Raw genomic sequence first — 20,320 nt, 5'->3', positions numbered from 1 at the left:
ATTTTAACTTCAAATCACAGAGCGAGGTTTCGTATTATTTAGATCCAAGAAAAGACATATGACAATGTTGTTTCCAATACAAATGATAAAAATCAATGTGTTTTCATTAGTATTAACTAAAATGTTACTGATTTTTCGTTTATATTACCGATGGAAGATGTACACGAAAATCGCTCTATTCCGGCTGAAACGTCGATATATGCAATAAAAACAGAACTTCTCCCCTTTTCAATATCTTACTCAGTATTTTAACGAGAAACAAATAGATGATTGAAAATGAAGTATTTAAGGTTATTATCTAATCAATTATGTGTTTGCATCATTTTTATCGTATATATATGAATTAATACCCATAGACTGTAAATTCACAAAAACGTGGAAAACGGCAAAATATTGCCTAATTCGATGATATTTTGTTTAAGTCACATAAAGGAAAAGGGGATGATAAACGTCAAAATATTGCTAAATTCGATGATTTTTCTTACGAAACAAAATGCAAGAAAACTTGCTTAAAATGCAATATTTTGCGAAATTCTGATATATGACGGCCAAATCACATATCGTGATTCTACATGAAATAGAATCGAAATATTGGTTAAAATGAATATATTTACGTAGTATTAAACTACATGAAAAAGGTGAAAAAAGTCACTATTTAACTATATTTGAGGATTTTAACTTCAAATCATAGAGCGAGGTTTCGTATTATTTAGATCCAAGAAAAGACATATGACAATGTTGTTTCCAATACAAATGATAAAAATCAATGTGTTATCATTAGAATTAACTAAAATGTTCCTGATTTTCCGTTTATATTACCGAGGGAAGATGTACTTGTAAAACCGCTCTAATCCGGCTGAAAAGTCGATATATGCAATAAAAACCGAACTTCTCCCCTTTTCAATATCTTACTCAGTCTTTTAACGAGAAACAAATAGATGATTGAAAATGAAGTATTTAAGATTATTATCTTATCAATTATGTGTTTGCATAATTTTTATCGTATATATATGAATTAATACTCATAGACTGTAAATTCACAAAAACGTGGAAAACGGCAAAATATTGCCTAATTCGATGATATTTTGTTTAAGTCACATAAAGGAAAAGGGGATGATAAACGTCAAAATATTGCTAAATTCGATGATTTATCGTACGAAACAAAATGCAAGAAAACTTGCTTAAAATGCAATATTATGCGAAATTCTAAGATTTGAAGGCCAAATCACATATCGTGATACTACATGAAATAGTATCGAATTATTGGTAAAAATGAATATATTTACGTAATATCAAACTACATGAAAAACGTAAAAAAATCAATATTTAACCATATTTGAGGATTTTAACTTCAAATCACAGAGCGAGGTTTCGTATTATTTAGATCCAAGAAAAGACATATGACAATGTTGTTTCCAATACAAATGATAAAAATCAATGTGTTTTCATTAGTATTAACTAAAATGTTACTGATTTTTCGTTTATATTACCGACGGAAGATGTACACGAAAATCGCTCTATTCCGGCTGAAACGTCGATATATGCAATAACAACAGAACTTCTCCCCTTTTCAATATCTTACTCAGTATTTTAACGAGAAACAAATAGATGATTGAAAATGAAGTATTTAAAGTTATTATCTAATCAATTATGCGTTTGCATCATTTTTATCGTATATATATGAATTAATACCCATAGACTGTAAATTCACAAAAACGTGGAAAACGGCAAAATATTGCCTAATTCGATGATATTTTGTTCAAGTCACATAAAGGAAAAGGGGATGATAAACGTCAAAATATTGCTAAATTCGATGATTTTTCGTACGAAACAAAATGCAAGAAAACTTGCTTAAAATGCAATATTATGCGAAATTCTAAGATTTGAAGGCCAAATCACATATCGTGATACTACATGAAATAGTATCGAAATATTGGTAAAAATGAATATATTTACGTAATATCAAACTACATGAAAAACGTGAAAAAGTCACTATTTAACCATATTTGAGGATTTTAAATTCAAATCATAGAGCGAGGTTTCGTATTATTTAGATCCAAGAAAAGACATATGACAATGTTGTTTCCAATACAAATGATAAAAATCAATGTGTTATCATTAGAATTAACTAAAATGTTCCTGATTTTCCGTTTATATTACCGAGGGAAGATGTACTTGTAAAACCGCTCTAATCCGGCTGAAAAGTCGATATATGCAATAAAAACCGAACTTCTCCCCTTTTCAATATCTTACTCAGTCTTTTAACGAGAAACAAATAGATGATTGAAAATGAAGTATTTAAGATTATTATCTAATCAATTATGTGTTTGCATAATTTTTATCGTATATATATGAATTAATACCCATAGACTGTAAATTCACAAAAACGTGGAAAACGGCAAAATATTGCCTAATTCGATGATATTTTGTTTAAGTCACATAAAGGAAAAGGGGATGATAAACGTCAAAATATTGCTAAATTCGATGATTTTTCGTACAAAACAAAATGCAAGAAAACTTGCTTAAAATGCAATATTATGCGAAATTCTAAGATTTGAAGGCCAAATCACATATCGTGATAAAAAATGAAATAGTATCGAAATATTGGTAAAAATGAATATATTTACGTAATATCAAACTACATGAAAAACGTGAAAAAAGTCAATATTTAACCATATTTGAGGATTTTAACTTCAAATCACAGAGCGAGGTTTCGTATTATTTAGATCCAAGAAAAGACATATGACAATGTTGTTTCCAATACAAATGATAAAAATCAATGTGTTATCATTAGAATTAACTAAAATGTTCCTGATTTTCCGTTTATATTACCGAGGGAAGATGTACTTGTAAAACCGCTCTAATCCGGCTGAAAAGTCGATATATGCAATAAAAACCGAACTTCTCCCCTTTTCAATATCTTACTCAGTATTCTAACGAGAAACAAATAGATGATTGAAAATGATAAAATCAATTATGCGTTTGCATCATTTTTATCGTATATATATGAATTAATACCCATAGATTGTAAATTCACAAAAACGTGGAAAACGGCAAAATATTGCCTAATTCGATGATATTTTGTTTAAGTCACATAAAGGAAAAGGGGATGATAAACGTCAAAATATTGCTAAATTCGATGATTTTTCGTACAAAACAAAATGCAAGAAAACTTGCTTAAAATGCAATATTATGCGAAATTCTAAGATTTGAAGGCCAAATCACATATCGTGATAAAAAATGAAATAGTATCGAAATATTGGTAAAAATGAATATATTTACGTAATATCAAACTACATGAAAAACGTGAAAAAAGTCAATATTTAACCATATTTGAGGATTTTAACTTCAAATCACAGAGCGAGGTTTCGTATTATTTAGATCCAAGAAAAGACATATGACAATGTTGTTTCCAATACAAATGATAAAAATCAATGTGTTATCATTAGAATTAACTAAAATGTTCCTGATTTTCCGTTTATATTACCGAGGGAAGATGTACTTGTAAAACCGCTCTAATCCGGCTGAAAAGTCGATATATGCAATAAAAACCGAACTTCTCCCCTTTTCAATATCTTACTCAGTATTCTAACGAGAAACAAATAGATGATTGAAAATGATAAAATCAATTATGCGTTTGCATCATTTTTATCGTATATATATGAATTAATACCCATAGATTGTAAATTCACAAAAACGTGGAAAACGGCAAAATATTGCCTAATTCGATGATATTTTGTTCAAGTCACATAAAGGAAAAGGGGATGATAAACGTCAAAATATTGCTAAATTCGATGATTTTTCGTACAAAACAAAATGCAAGAAAACTTGCTTAAAATGCAATATTATGCGAAATTCTAAGATTTGAAGGCCAAATCACATATCGTGATAAAAAATGAAATAGTATCGAAATATTGGTAAAAATGAATATATTTACGTAATATCAAACTACATGAAAAACGTGAAAAAAGTCAATATTTAACCATATTTGAGGATTTTAACTTCAAATCACAGAGCGAGGTTTCGTATTATTTAGATCCAAGAAAAGACATATGACAATGTTGTTTCCAATACAAATGATAAAAATCAATGTGTTTTCATTAGTATTAACTAAAATGTTACTGATTTTTCGTTTATATTACCGATGGAAGATGTACACGAAAATCGCTCTATTCCGGCTGAAACGTCGATATATGCAATAAAAACAGAACTTCTCCCCTTTTCAATATCTTACTCAGTATTTTAACGAGAAACAAATAGATGATTGAAAATGAAGTATTTAAGGTTATTATCTAATCAATTATGTGTTTGCATCATTTTTATCGTATATATATGAATTAATACCCATAGACTGTAAATTCACAAAAACGTGGAAAACGGCAAAATATTGCCTAATTCGATGATATTTTGTTTAAGTCACATAAAGGAAAAGGGGATGATAAACGTCAAAATATTGCTAAATTCGATGATTTTTCTTACGAAACAAAATGCAAGAAAACTTGCTTAAAATGCAATATTTTGCGAAATTCTGATATATGACGGCCAAATCACATATCGTGATTCTACATGAAATAGAATCGAAATATTGGTTAAAATGAATATATTTACGTAGTATTAAACTACATGAAAAAGGTGAAAAAAGTCACTATTTAACTATATTTGAGGATTTTAACTTCAAATCATAGAGCGAGGTTTCGTATTATTTAGATCCAAGAAAAGACATATGACAATGTTGTTTCCAATACAAATGATAAAAATCAATGTGTTATCATTAGAATTAACTAAAATGTTCCTGATTTTCCGTTTATATTACCGAGGGAAGATGTACTTGTAAAACCGCTCTAATCCGGCTGAAAAGTCGATATATGCAATAAAAACCGAACTTCTCCCCTTTTCAATATCTTACTCAGTCTTTTAACGAGAAACAAATAGATGATTGAAAATGAAGTATTTAAGATTATTATCTTATCAATTATGTGTTTGCATAATTTTTATCGTATATATATGAATTAATACCCATAGACTGTAAATTCACAAAAACGTGGAAAACGGCAAAATATTGCCTAATTCGATGATATTTTGTTTAAGTCACATAAAGGAAAAGGGGATGATAAACGTCAAAATATTGCTAAATTCGATGATTTATCGTACGAAACAAAATGCAAGAAAACTTGCTTAAAATGCAATATTATGCGAAATTCTAAGATTTGAAGGCCAAATCACATATCGTGATACTACATGAAATAGTATCGAATTATTGGTAAAAATGAATATATTTACGTAATATCAAACTACATGAAAAACGTAAAAAAAGTCAATATTTAACCATATTTGAGGATTTTAACTTCAAATCACAGAGCGAGGTTTCGTATTATTTAGATCCAAGAAAAGACATATGACAATGTTGTTTCCAATACAAATGATAAAAATCAATGTGTTTTCATTAGTATTAACTAAAATGTTACTGATTTTTCGTTTATATTACCGACGGAAGATGTACACGAAAATCGCTCTATTCCGGCTGAAACGTCGATATATGCAATAAAAACAGAACTTCTCCCCTTTTCAATATCTTACTCAGTATTTTAACGAGAAACAAATAGATGATTGAAAATGAAGTATTTAAAGTTATTATCTAATCAATTATGCGTTTGCATCATTTTTATTGCATATATATGAATTAATACCCATAGACTGTAAATTCACAAAAACGTGGAAAACGGCAAAATATTGCCTAATTCGATGATATTTTGTTCAAGTCACATAAAGGAAAAGGGGATGATAAACGTCAAAATATTGCTAAATTCGATGATTTTTCGTACGAAACAAAATGCAAGAAAACTTGCTTAAAATGCAATATTATGCGAAATTCTAAGATTTGAAGGCCAAATCACATATCGTGATACTACATGAAATAGTATCGAAATATTGGTAAAAATGAATATATTTACGTAATATCAAACTACATGAAAAACGTGAAAAAGTCACTATTTAACCATATTTGAGGATTTTAAATTCAAATCATAGAGCGAGGTTTCGTATTATTTAGATCCAAGAAAAGACATATGACAATGTTGTTTCCAATACAAATGATAAAAATCAATGTGTTATCATTAGAATTAACTAAAATGTTCCTGATTTTCCGTTTATATTACCGAGGGAAGATGTACTTGTAAAACCGCTCTAATCCGGCTGAAAAGTCGATATATGCAATAAAAACCGAACTTCTCCCCTTTTCAATATCTTACTCAGTCTTTTAACGAGAAACAAATAGATGATTGAAAATGAAGTATTTAAGATTATTATCTAATCAATTATGTGTTTGCATAATTTTTATCGTATATATATGAATTAATACCCATAGACTGTAAATTCACAAAAACGTGGAAAACGGCAAAATATTGCCTAATTCGATGATATTTTGTTTAAGTCACATAAAGGAAAAGGGGATGATAAACGTCAAAATATTGCTAAATTCGATGATTTTTCGTACAAAACAAAATGCAAGAAAACTTGCTTAAAATGCAATATTATGCGAAATTCTAAGATTTGAAGGCCAAATCACATATCGTGATAAAAAATGAAATAGTATCGAAATATTGGTAAAAATGAATATATTTACGTAATATCAAACTACATGAAAAACGTGAAAAAAGTCAATATTTAACCATATTTGAGGATTTTAACTTCAAATCACAGAGCGAGGTTTCGTATTATTTAGATCCAAGAAAAGACATATGACAATGTTGTTTCCAATACAAATGATAAAAATCAATGTGTTATCATTAGAATTAACTAAAATGTTCCTGATTTTCCGTTTATATTACCGAGGGAAGATGTACTTGTAAAACCGCTCTAATCCGGCTGAAAAGTCGATATATGCAATAAAAACCGAACTTCTCCCCTTTTCAATATCTTACTCAGTATTCTAACGAGAAACAAATAGATGATTGAAAATGATAAAATCAATTATGCGTTTGCATCATTTTTATCGTATATATATATGAATTAATACCCATAGATTGTAAATTCACAAAAACGTGGAAAACGGCAAAATATTGCCTAATTCGATGATATTTTGTTCAAGTCACATAAAGGAAAAGGGGATGATAAACGTCAAAATATTGCTAAATTCGATGATTTTTCGTACAAAACAAAATGCAAGAAAACTTGCTTAAAATGCAATATTATGCGAAATTCTAAGATTTGAAGGCCAAATCACATATCGTGATAAAAAATGAAATAGTATCGAAATATTGGTAAAAATGAATATATTTACGTAATATCAAACTACATGAAAAACGTGAAAAAAGTCAATATTTAACCATATTTGAGGATTTTAACTTCAAATCATAGAGCGAGGTTTCGTATTATTTAGATCCAAGAAAAGACATATGACAATGTTGTTTCCAATACAAATGATAAAAATCAATGTGTTATCATTAGAATTAACTAAAATGTTCCTGATTTTCCGTTTATATTACCGAGGGAAGATGTACACGTAAAACCGCTCTAATCCGGCTGAAAAGTCGATATATGCAATAAAAACCAAACTTCTCCCCTTTTCAATATCTTACTCAGTATTTTAACGAGAAACAAATAGATGATTGAAAATGAAGAATTTAAGGTTATTATATAATCAATTATGTGTTTGCATAATTTTTATCGTATATATGTGAATTAATACCCATAGACTGTAAATTCACAAAAACGTGAAAAACTGCAAAATATTGCCTAATTCGATGATATTTTGTTTAAGTCACATAAAGGAAAGGGGGATGATAAACGTCAAAATATTGCTAAATTCGATGATTTTTCGTACGAAACAAAATGCAAGAAAACTTGCTTAAAAAGCAATATTATGCGAAATTCTAAGATTTGAAGGCTAAATCACATATCGTGATACTACATGAAATAGTATCGAAATATTGGTAAAAATGAATATATTTACGTAATATCAAACTACATGAAAAACGTGAAAAAAGTCAATATATAACCATATTTGAGGATTTTAACTTCAAATCATAGAGCGAGGTTTCGTATTATTTAGATCCAAGAAAAGACATATGACAATGTTGTTTCCAATACAAATGATAAAAATCAATGTGTTATCATTAGAATTAACTAAAATGTTCCTGATTTTCCGTTTATATTACCGAGGGAAGATGTACACGTAAAACCGCTCTAATCCGGCTGAAAAGTCGATATATGCAATAAAAACCAAACTTCTCCCCTTTTCAATATCTTACTCAGTATTTTAACGAGAAACAAATAGATGATTGAAAATGAAGTATTTAAGGTTATTATCTAATCAATTATGTGTTTGCATAATTTTTATCGTATATATATGAATTAATACCCATAGACTGTAAATTCACAAAAACGTGGAAAACGGCAAAATATTGCCTAATTCGATGATATTTTGTTTAAGTCACATAAAGGAAAAGGGGATGATAAACGTCAAAATATTGCTAAATTCGATGATTTTTCGTACGAAACAAAATGCAAGAAAACTTGCTTAAAATGCAATATTTTGCGAAATTCTGATATTTGACGGCCAAATCACATATCGTGATTCTACATGAAATAGAATCGAAATATTGGTTAAAATGAATATATTTACGAAGTATCAAACTACATGAAAAACGTGAAAAAGTCACTATTTAACCATATTTGAGGATTTTAACTTCAAATCATAGAGCGAGGTTTCGTATTATTTAGATCCATGAAAAGACATATGACAATGTTGTTTCCAATACAAATGATAAAAATCAATGTGTTATCATTAGAATTAACTAAAATGTTCCTGATTTTCCGTTTATACTACCGAGGGAAGATGTACACGTAAAACCGCTCTAATCCGGCTGAAAAGTCGATATATGCAATAAAAATCGAACTTCTCCCCTTTTCAATATCTTACTCAGTATTTTAACGAGAAACAAATAGATGATTGCAAATGAAGTATTTAAGGTTATTATCTAATCAATTATGTGTTTGCATAATTTTTATCGTATATATATGAATTAATACCCATAGACTGTAAATTCACAAAATCGTGGAAAACGGCAAAATATTGCCTAATTCGATGATATTTTGTTTAAGTCACATAAAGGAAAAGGGGATGATAAACGTCAAAATATTGCTAAATTTGATGATTTTTCGTACGAAACAAAATGCAAGAAAACTTGCTTAAAATGCAATATTATGCGAAATTCTAAGATTTGAAGGCCAAATCACATATCGTGATACTACGTGAAATAGTATCGAAATATTGGTAAAAATGAATATATTTACGTAATATCAAACTACATGAAAAAGGTGAAAAAAGTCAATATTTAACCATATTTGAGGATTTTAACTTCAAATCACAGAGCGAGGTTTCGTATTATTTAGATCCAAGAAAAGACATATGACAATGTTGTTTCCAATACAAATGATAAAAATCAATGTGTTTTCATTAGTATTAACTAAAATGTTACTGATTTTCCGTTTATATTACCGATGGAAGATGTACACGAAAATCGCTCTATTCCGGCTGAAATGTCGATATATTCAATAAAAACAGAACTTCTCCCCTTTTCAATATCTTACTCAGTATTTTAACGAGAAACAAATAGATGATTGAAAATGAAGTATTTAAGGTTATTATTTAATCAATTATGTGTTTGCATCATTTTTATCGTATATATATGAATTAATACCCATAGACTGTAAATTCACAAAAACGTGGAAAACGGCAAAATATTGCCTAATTCGATGATGTTTTGTTTAAGTCACATAAAGGAAAAGGGGATGATAAACGTCAAAATATTGCTAAATTCGATGATTTTTCGTACGAAACAAAATGCAAGAAAACTTGCTTAAAATGCAATATTTTGCGAAATTCTGATATATGACGGCCAAATCACATATCGTGATTCTACATGAAATAGAATCGAAATATTGGTTAAAATGAATATATTTACGTAGTATTAAACTACATGAAAAAGGTGAAAAAAGTCACTATTTAACCATATTTGAGGATTTTAACTTCAAATCATAGAGCGAGGTTTCGTATTATTTAGATTCAAGAAAAGACATATGACAATGTTGTTTCCAATACAAATGATAAAAATCAATGTGTTTTCATTAGAATTACCAAAAATGTTCCTGATTTTCCGTTTATATTACCGATGGAAGATGTACACGAAAATCGCTCTATTCCGGCTGAAACGTCGATATATGCAATAAAAACAGAACTTCTCCCCTTTTCAATATCTTACTCAGTATTTTAACGAGAAACAATAATAGATGATTGAAAATGAAGTATTTAAGGTTATTATCTAATCAATTATGAGTTTGCATCATTTTTATCGTATATATATGAATTAATACCCATAGACTGTAAATTCACAAAAACGTGGAAAACGGCAAAATATTGCCTAATTCGATGATATTTTGTTTAAGTCACATAAAGGAAAAGGGGATGATAAACGTCAAAATATTGCTAAATTCGATGATTTTTCGTACGAAACAAAATGCAAGAAAACTTGCTTAAAATGCAATATTTTGCGAAATTCTGATATTTGACGGCCAAATCACATATCGTGATTCTACATGAAATAGAATCGAAATATTGGTTAAAATGAATATATTTACGTAGTATCAAACTACATGAAAAACGTGAAAAAGTCACTATTTAACCATATTTGAGGATTTTAACTTCAAATCATAGAGCGAGGTTTCGTATTATTTAGATCCAAGAAAAGACATATGACAATGTTGTTTCCAATACAAATGATAAAAATCAATGTGTTATCATTAGAATTAACTAAAATGTTCCTGATTTTCCGTTTATATTACCGAGGAAAGATGTACACGTAAAACCGCTCTAATCCGGCTGAAAAGTCGATATATGCAATAAAAACCAAACTTCTCCCCTTTTCAATATCTTACTCAGTATTTTAACGAGAAACAAATAGATGATTGAAAATGAAGTATTTAAGGTTATTATATAATCAATTATGTGTTTGCATAATTTTTATCGTATATATGTGAATTAATACCCATAGACTGTAAATTCACAAAAACGTGAAAAACTGCAAAATATTGCCTAATTCGATGATATTTTGTTTAAGTCACATAAAGGAAAAGGGGATGATAAACGTCAAAATATTGCTAAATTCGATGATTTTTCGTACGAAACAAAATGCAAGAAAACTTGCTTAAAAAGCAATATTATGCGAAATTCTAAGATTTGAAGGCTAAATCACATATCGTGATACTACATGAAATAGTATCGAAATATTGGTAAAAATGAATATATTTACGTAATATCAAACTACATGAAAAACGTGAAAAAAGTCAATATATAACCATATTTGAGGATTTTAACTTCAAATCATAGAGCGAGGTTTCGTATTATTTAGATCCAAGAAAAGACATATGACAATGTTGTTTCCAATACAAATGATAAAAATCAATGTGTTATCATTAGAATTAACTAAAATGTTCCTGATTTTCCGTTTATATTACCGAGGGAAGATGTACACGTAAAACCGCTCTAATCCGGCTGAAAAGTCGATATATGCAATAAAAACCAAACTTCTCCCCTTTTCAATATCTTACTCAGTATTTTAACGAGAAACAAATAGATGATTGAAAATGAAGTATTTAAGGTTATTATCTAATCAATTATGTGTTTGCATAATTTTTATCGTATATATATGAATTAATACCCATAGACTGTAAATTCACAAAAACGTGGAAAACGGCAAAATATTGCCTAATTCGATGATATTTTGTTCAAGTCACATAAAGGAAAAGGGGATGATAAACGTCAAAATATTGCTAAATTCGATGATTTTTCGTACGAAACAAAATGCAAGAAAACTTGCTTAAAATGCAATATTATGCGAAATTCTAAGATTTGAAGGCCAAATCACATATCGTGATACTACATGAAATAGTATCGAAATATTGGTAAAAATGAATATATTTACGTAATATCAAACTACATGAAAAACGTGAAAAAAGTCAATATTTAACCATATTTGAGGATTTTAACTTCAAATCACAGAGCGAGGTTTCGTATTATTTAGATCCAAGAAAAGACATATGACAATGCTGTTTCCAATACAAATGATAAAAATCAATGTGTTTTCATTAGTATTAACTAAAATGTTACTGACTTTCCGTTTATATTACCGATGGAAGATGTACACGAAAATCGCTCTATTCCGGCTGAAACGTCGATATATGCAATAAAAACAGAACTTCTCCCCTTTTCAATATCTTACTCAGTACTTTAACGAGAAACAAATAGATGATTGAAAATGAAGTATTTAAAGTTATTATCTAATCAATTATGCGTTTGCATCATTTTTATCGTATATATATGAATTAATACCCATAGACTGTAAATTCACAAAAACGTGGAAAACGGCAAAATATTGCCTAATTCGATGATATTTTGTTTAAGTCACATAAAGGAAAAGGGGATGATAAACGTCAAAATATTGCTAAATTCGATGATTTTTCGTACGAAACAAAATGCAAGAAAACTTGCTTAAAATGCAATATTTTGCGAAATTCTGATATTTGACGGCCAAATCACATATCGTGATTCTACATGAAATAGAATCGAAATATTGGTTAAAATGAATATATTTACGTAGTATCAAACTACATGAAAAACGTGAAAAAGTCACTATTTAACCATATTTGAGGATTTTAACTTCAAATCATAGAGCGAGGTTTCGTATTATTTAGATCCAAGAAAAGACATATGACAATGTTGTTTCCAATACAAATGATAAAAATCAATGTGTTATCATTAGAATTAACTAAAATGTTCCTGATTTTCCGTTTATATTACCGAGGGAAGATGTACACGTAAAACCGCTTTAATCCGGCTGAAAAGTCGATATATGCAATAAAAACCGAACTTCTCCCCTTTTCAATATCTTACTCAGTATTTTAACGAGAAACAAATAGATGATTGAAAATGAAGTATTTAAGGTTATTATCTAATCAATTATGTGTTTGCATAATTTTTATCGTATATATATGAATTAATACCCATCGACTGTAAATTCACAAAAACGTGGAAAACGGCAAAATATTGCCTAATTCGATGATATTTTGTTTAAGTCACATAAAGGAAAAGGGGATGATAAACGTCAAAATATTGCTAAATTCGATGATTTATCGTACGAAACAAAATGCAAGAAAACTTGCTTAAAATGCAATATTATGCGAAATTCTAAGATTTGAAGGCCAAATCACATATCGTGATACTACATGAAATAGTATCGAATTATTGGTAGAAATGAATATATTTACGTAATATCAAACTACATGAAAAACGTAAAAAAAGTCAATATTTAACCATATTTGAGGATTTTAACTTCAAATCACAGAGCGAGGTTTCGTATTATTTAGATCCAAGAAAAGACATATGACAATGTTGTTTCCAATACAAATGATAAAAATCAATGTGTTTTCATTAGTATTAACTAAAATGTTACTGATTTTTCGTTTATATTACCGACGGAAGATGTACACGAAAATCGCTCTATTCCGGCTGAAACGTCGATATATGCAATAAAAACAGAACTTCTCCCCTTTTCAATATCTTACTCAGTATTTTAACGAGAAACAAATAGATGATTGAAAATGAAGTATTTAAAGTTATTATCTAATCAATTATGCGTTTGCATCATTTTTATCGTATATATATGAATTAATACCCATAGACTGTAAATTCACAAAAACGTGGAAAACGGCAAAATATTGCCTAATTCGATGATATTTTGTTCAAGTCACATAAAGGAAAAGGGGATGATAAACGTCAAAATATTGCTAAATTCGATGATTTTTCGTACGAAACAAAATGCAAGAAAACTTGCTTAAAATGCAATATTATGCGAAATTCTAAGATTTGAAGGCCAAATCACATATCGTGATACTACATGAAATAGTATCGAAATATTGGTAAAAATGAATATATTTACGTAATATCAAACTACATGAAAAACGTGAAAAAGTCACTATTTAACCATATTTGAGGATTTTAAATTCAAATCATAGAGCGAGGTTTCGTATTATTTAGATCCAAGAAAAGACATATGACAATGTTGTTTCCAATACAAATGATAAAAATCAATGTGTTATCATTAGAATTAACTAAAATGTTCCTGATTTTCCGTTTATATTACCGAGGGAAGATGTACTTGTAAAACCGCTCTAATCCGGCTGAAAAGTCGATATATGCAATAAAAACCGAACTTCTCCCCTTTTCAATATCTTACTCAGTCTTTTAACGAGAAACAAATAGATGATTGAAAATGAAGTATTTAAGATTATTATCTAATCAATTATGTGTTTGCATAATTTTTATCGTATATATATATGAATTAATACCCATAGACTGTAAATTCACAAAAACGTGGAAAACGGCAAAATATTGCCTAATTCGATGATATTTTGTTTAAGTCACATAAAGGAAAAGGGGATGATAAACGTCAAAATATTGCTAAATTCGATGATTTTTCGTACAAAACAAAATGCAAGAAAACTTGCTTAAAATGCAATATTATGCGAAATTCTAAGATTTGAAGGCCAAATCACATATCGTGATAAAAAATGAAATAGTATCGAAATATTGGTAAAAATGAATATATTTACGTAATATCAAACTACATGAAAAACGTGAAAAAAGTCAATATTTAACCATATTTGAGGATTTTAACTTCAAATCACAGAGCGAGGTTTCGTATTATTTAGATCCAAGAAAAGACATATGACAATGTTGTTTCCAATACAAATGATAAAAATCAATGTGTTATCATTAGAATTAACTAAAATGTTCCTGATTTTCCGTTTATATTACCGAGGGAAGATGTACTTGTAAAACCGCTCTAATCCGGCTGAAAAGTCGATATATGCAATAAAAACCGAACTTCTCCCCTTTTCAATATCTTACTCAGTATTCTAACGAGAAACAAATAGATGATTGAAAATGATAAAATCAATTATGCGTTTGCATCATTTTTATCGTATATATATGAATTAATACCCATAGATTGTAAATTCACAAAAACGTGGAAAACGGCAAAATATTGCCTAATTCGATGATATTTTGTTCAAGTCACATAAAGGAAAAGGGGATGATAAACGTCAAAATATTGCTAAATTCGATGATTTTTCGTACAAAACAAAATGCAAGAAAACTTGCTTAAAATGCAATATTATGCGAAATTCTAAGATTTGAAGGCCAAATCACATATCGTGATAAAAAATGAAATAGTATCGAAATATTGGTAAAAATGAATATATTTACGTAATATCAAACTACATGAAAAACGTGAAAAAAGTCAATATTTAACCATATTTGAGGATTTTAACTTCAAATCACAGAGCGAGGTTTCGTATTATTTAGATCCAAGAAAAGACATATGACAATGTTGTTTCCAATACAAATGATAAAAATCAATGTGTTTTCATTAGTATTAACTAAAATGTTACTGATTTTTCGTTTATATTACCGATGGAAGATGTACACGAAAATCGCTCTATTCCGGCTGAAACGTCGATATATGCAATAAAAACAGAACTTCTCCCCTTTTCAATATCTTACTCAGTATTTTAACGAGAAACAAATAGATGATTGAAAATGAAGTATTTAAGGTTATTATCTAATCAATTATGTGTTTGCATCATTTTTATCGTATATATATGAATTAATACCCATAGACTGTAAATTCACAAAAACGTGGAAAACGGCAAAATATTGCCTAATTCGATGATATTTTGTTTAAGTCACATAAAGGAAAAGGGGATGATAAACGTCAAAATATTGCTAAATTCGATGATTTTTCTTACGAAACAAAATGCAAGAAAACTTGCTTAAAATGCAATATTTTGCGAAATTCTGATATATGACGGCCAAATCACATATCGTGATTCTACATGAAATAGAATCGAAATATTGGTTAAAATGAATATATTTACGTAGTATTAAACTACATGAAAAAGGTGAAAAAAGTCACTATTTAACTATATTTGAGGATTTTAACTTCAAATCATAGAGCGAGGTTTCGTATTATTTAGATCCAAGAAAAGACATATGACAATGTTGTTTCCAATACAAATGATAAAAATCAATGTGTTATCATTAGAATTAACTAAAATGTTCCTGATTTTCCGTTTATATTACCGAGGGAAGATGTACTTGTAAAACCGCTCTAATCCGGCTGAAAAGTCGATATATGCAATAAAAACCGAACTTCTCCCCTTTTCAATATCTTACTCAGTCTTTTAACGAGAAACAAATAGATGATTGAAAATGAAGTATTTAAGATTATTATCTTATCAATTATGTGTTTGCATAATTTTTATCGTATATATATGAATTAATACCCATAGACTGTAAATTCACAAAAACGTGGAAAACGGCAAAATATTGCCTAATTCGATGATATTTTGTTTAAGTCACATAAAGGAAAAGGGGATGATAAACGTCAAAATATTGCTAAATTCGATGATTTATCGTACGAAACAAAATGCAAGAAAACTTGCTTAAAATGCAATATTATGCGAAATTCTAAGATTTGAAGGCCAAATCACATATCGTGATACTACATGAAATAGTATCGAATTATTGGTAAAAATGAATATATTTACGTAATATCAAACTACATGAAAAACGTAAAAAAATCAATATTTAACCATATTTGAGGATTTTAACTTCAAATCACAGAGCGAGGTTTCGTATTATTTAGATCCAAGAAAAGACATATGACAATGTTGTTTCCAATACAAATGATAAAAATCAATGTGTTTTCATTAGTATTAACTAAAATGTTACTGATTTTTCGTTTATATTACCGACGGAAGATGTACACGAAAATCGCTCTATTCCGGCTGAAACGTCGATATATGCAATAAAAACAGAACTTCTCCCCTTTTCAATATCTTACTCAGTATTTTAACGAGAAACAAATAGATGATTGAAAATGAAGTATTTAAAGTTATTATCTAATCAATTATGCGTTTGCATCATTTTTATCGTATATATATGAATTAATACCCATAGACTGTAAATTCACAAAAACGTGGAAAACGGCAAAATATTGCCTAATTCGATGATATTTTGTTCAAGTCACATAAAGGAAAAGGGGATGATAAACGTCAAAATATTGCTAAATTCGATGATTTTTCGTACGAAACAAAATGCAAGAAAACTTGCTTAAAATGCAATATTATGCGAAATTCTAAGATTTGAAGGCCAAATCACATATCGTGATACTACATGAAATAGTATCGAAATATTGGTAAAAATGAATATATTTACGTAATATCAAACTACATGAAAAACGTGAAAAAGTCACTATTTAACCATATTTGAGGATTTTAAATTCAAATCATAGAGCGAGGTTTCGTATTATTTAGATCCAAGAAAAGACATATGACAATGTTGTTTCCAATACAAATGATAAAAATCAATGTGTTATCATTAGAATTAACTAAAATGTTCCTGATTTTCCGTTTATATTACCGAGGGAAGATGTACTTGTAAAACCGCTCTAATCCGGCTGAAAAGTCGATATATGCAATAAAAACCGAACTTCTCCCCTTTTCAATATCTTACTCAGTCTTTTAACGAGAAACAAATAGATGATTGAAAATGAAGTATTTAAGATTATTATCTAATCAATTATGTGTTTGCATAATTTTTATCGTATATATATGAATTAATACCCATAGACTGTAAATTCACAAAAACGTGGAAAACGGCAAAATATTGCCTAATTCGATGATATTTTGTTTAAGTCACATAAAGGAAAAGGGGATGATAAACGTCAAAATATTGCTAAATTCGATGATTTTTCGTACAAAACAAAATGCAAGAAAACTTGCTTAAAATGCAATATTATGCGAAATTCTAAGATTTGAAGGCCAAATCACATATCGTGATAAAAAATGAAATAGTATCGAAATATTGGTAAAAATGAATATATTTACGTAATATCAAACTACATGAAAAACGTGAAAAAAGTCAATATTTAACCATATTTGAGGATTTTAACTTCAAATCACAGAGCGAGGTTTCGTATTATTTAGATCCAAGAAAAGACATATGACAATGTTGTTTCCAATACAAATGATAAAAATCAATGTGTTATCATTAGAATTAACTAAAATGTTCCTGATTTTCCGTTTATATTACCGAGGGAAGATGTACTTGTAAAACCGCTCTAATCCGGCTGAAAAGTCGATATATGCAATAAAAACCGAACTTCTCCCCTTTTCAATATCTTACTCAGTATTCTAACGAGAAACAAATAGATGATTGAAAATGATAAAATCAATTATGCGTTTGCATCATTTTTATCGTATATATATGAATTAATACCCATAGATTGTAAATTCACAAAAACGTGGAAAACGGCAAAATATTGCCTAATTCGATGATATTTTGTTTAAGTCACATAAAGGAAAAGGGGATGATAAACGTCAAAATATTGCTAAATTCGATGATTTTTCGTACAAAACAAAATGCAAGAAAACTTGCTTAAAATGCAATATTATGCGAAATTCTAAGATTTGAAGGCCAAATCACATATCGTGATAAAAAATGAAATAGTATCGAAATATTGGTAAAAATGAATATATTTACGTAATATCAAACTACATGAAAAACGTGAAAAAAGTCAATATTTAACCATATTTGAGGATTTTAACTTCAAATCACAGAGCGAGGTTTCGTATTATTTAGATCCAAGAAAAGACATATGACAATGTTGTTTCCAATACAAATGATAAAAATCAATGTGTTATCATTAGAATTAACTAAAATGTTCCTGATTTTCCGTTTATATTACCGAGGGAAGATGTACTTGTAAAACCGCTCTAATCCGGCTGAAAAGTCGATATATGCAATAAAAACCGAACTTCTCCCCTTTTCAATATCTTACTCAGTATTCTAACGAGAAACAAATAGATGATTGAAAATGATAAAATCAATTATGCGTTTGCATCATTTTTATCGTATATATATGAATTAATACCCATAGATTGTAAATTCACAAAAACGTGGAAAACGGCAAAATATTGCCTAATTCGATGATATTTTGTTCAAGTCACATAAAGGAAAAGGGGATGATAAACGTCAAAATATTGCTAAATTCGATGATTTTTCGTACAAAACAAAATGCAAGAAAACTTGCTTAAAATGCAATATTATGCGAAATTCTAAGATTTGAAGGCCAAATCACATATCGTGATAAAAAATGAAATAGTATCGAAATATTGGTAAAAATGAATATATTTACGTAATATCAAACTACATGAAAAACGTGAAAAAAGTCAATATTTAACCATATTTGAGGATTTTAACTTCAAATCACAGAGCGAGGTTTCGTATTATTTAGATCCAAGAAAAGACATATGACAATGTTGTTTCCAATACAAATGATAAAAATCAATGTGTTTTCATTAGTATTAACTAAAATGTTACTGATTTTTCGTTTATATTACCGATGGAAGATGTACACGAAAATCGCTCTATTCCGGCTGAAACGTCGATATATGCAATAAAAACAGAACTTCTCCCCTTTTCAATATCTTACTCAGTATTTTAACGAGAAACAAATAGATGATTGAAAATGAAGTATTTAAGGTTATTATCTAATCAATTATGTGTTTGCATCATTTTTATCGTATATATATGAATTAATACCCATAGACTGTAAATTCACAAAAACGTGGAAAACGGCAAAATATTGCCTAATTCGATGATATTTTGTTTAAGTCACATAAAGGAAAAGGGGATGATAAACGTCAAAATATTGCTAAATTCGATGATTTTTCTTACGAAACAAAATGCAAGAAAACTTGCTTAAAATGCAATATTTTGCGAAATTCTGATATATGACGGCCAAATCACATATCGTGATTCTACATGAAATAGAATCGAAATATTGGTTAAAATGAATATATTTACGTAGTATTAAACTACATGAAAAAGGTGAAAAAAGTCACTATTTAACTATATTTGAGGATTTTAACTTCAAATCATAGAGCGAGGTTTCGTATTATTTAGATCCAAGAAAAGACATATGACAATGTTGTTTCCAATACAAATGATAAAAATCAATGTGTTATCATTAGAATTAACTAAAATGTTCCTGATTTTCCGTTTATATTACCGAGGGAAGATGTACTTGTAAAACCGCTCTAATCCGGCTGAAAAGTCGATATATGCAATAAAAACCGAACTTCTCCCCTTTTCAATATCTTACTCAGTCTTTTAACGAGAAACAAATAGATGATTGAA

The sequence above is a fragment of the Procambarus clarkii genome, chromosome 89 (assembly GCF_040958095.1).
Source record: "Procambarus clarkii isolate CNS0578487 chromosome 89, FALCON_Pclarkii_2.0, whole genome shotgun sequence".
In the NCBI taxonomy this organism is placed as follows: domain Eukaryota; kingdom Metazoa; phylum Arthropoda; class Malacostraca; order Decapoda; family Cambaridae; genus Procambarus; species Procambarus clarkii.
Note: the sequence above shows the minus strand (reverse complement) of the source record.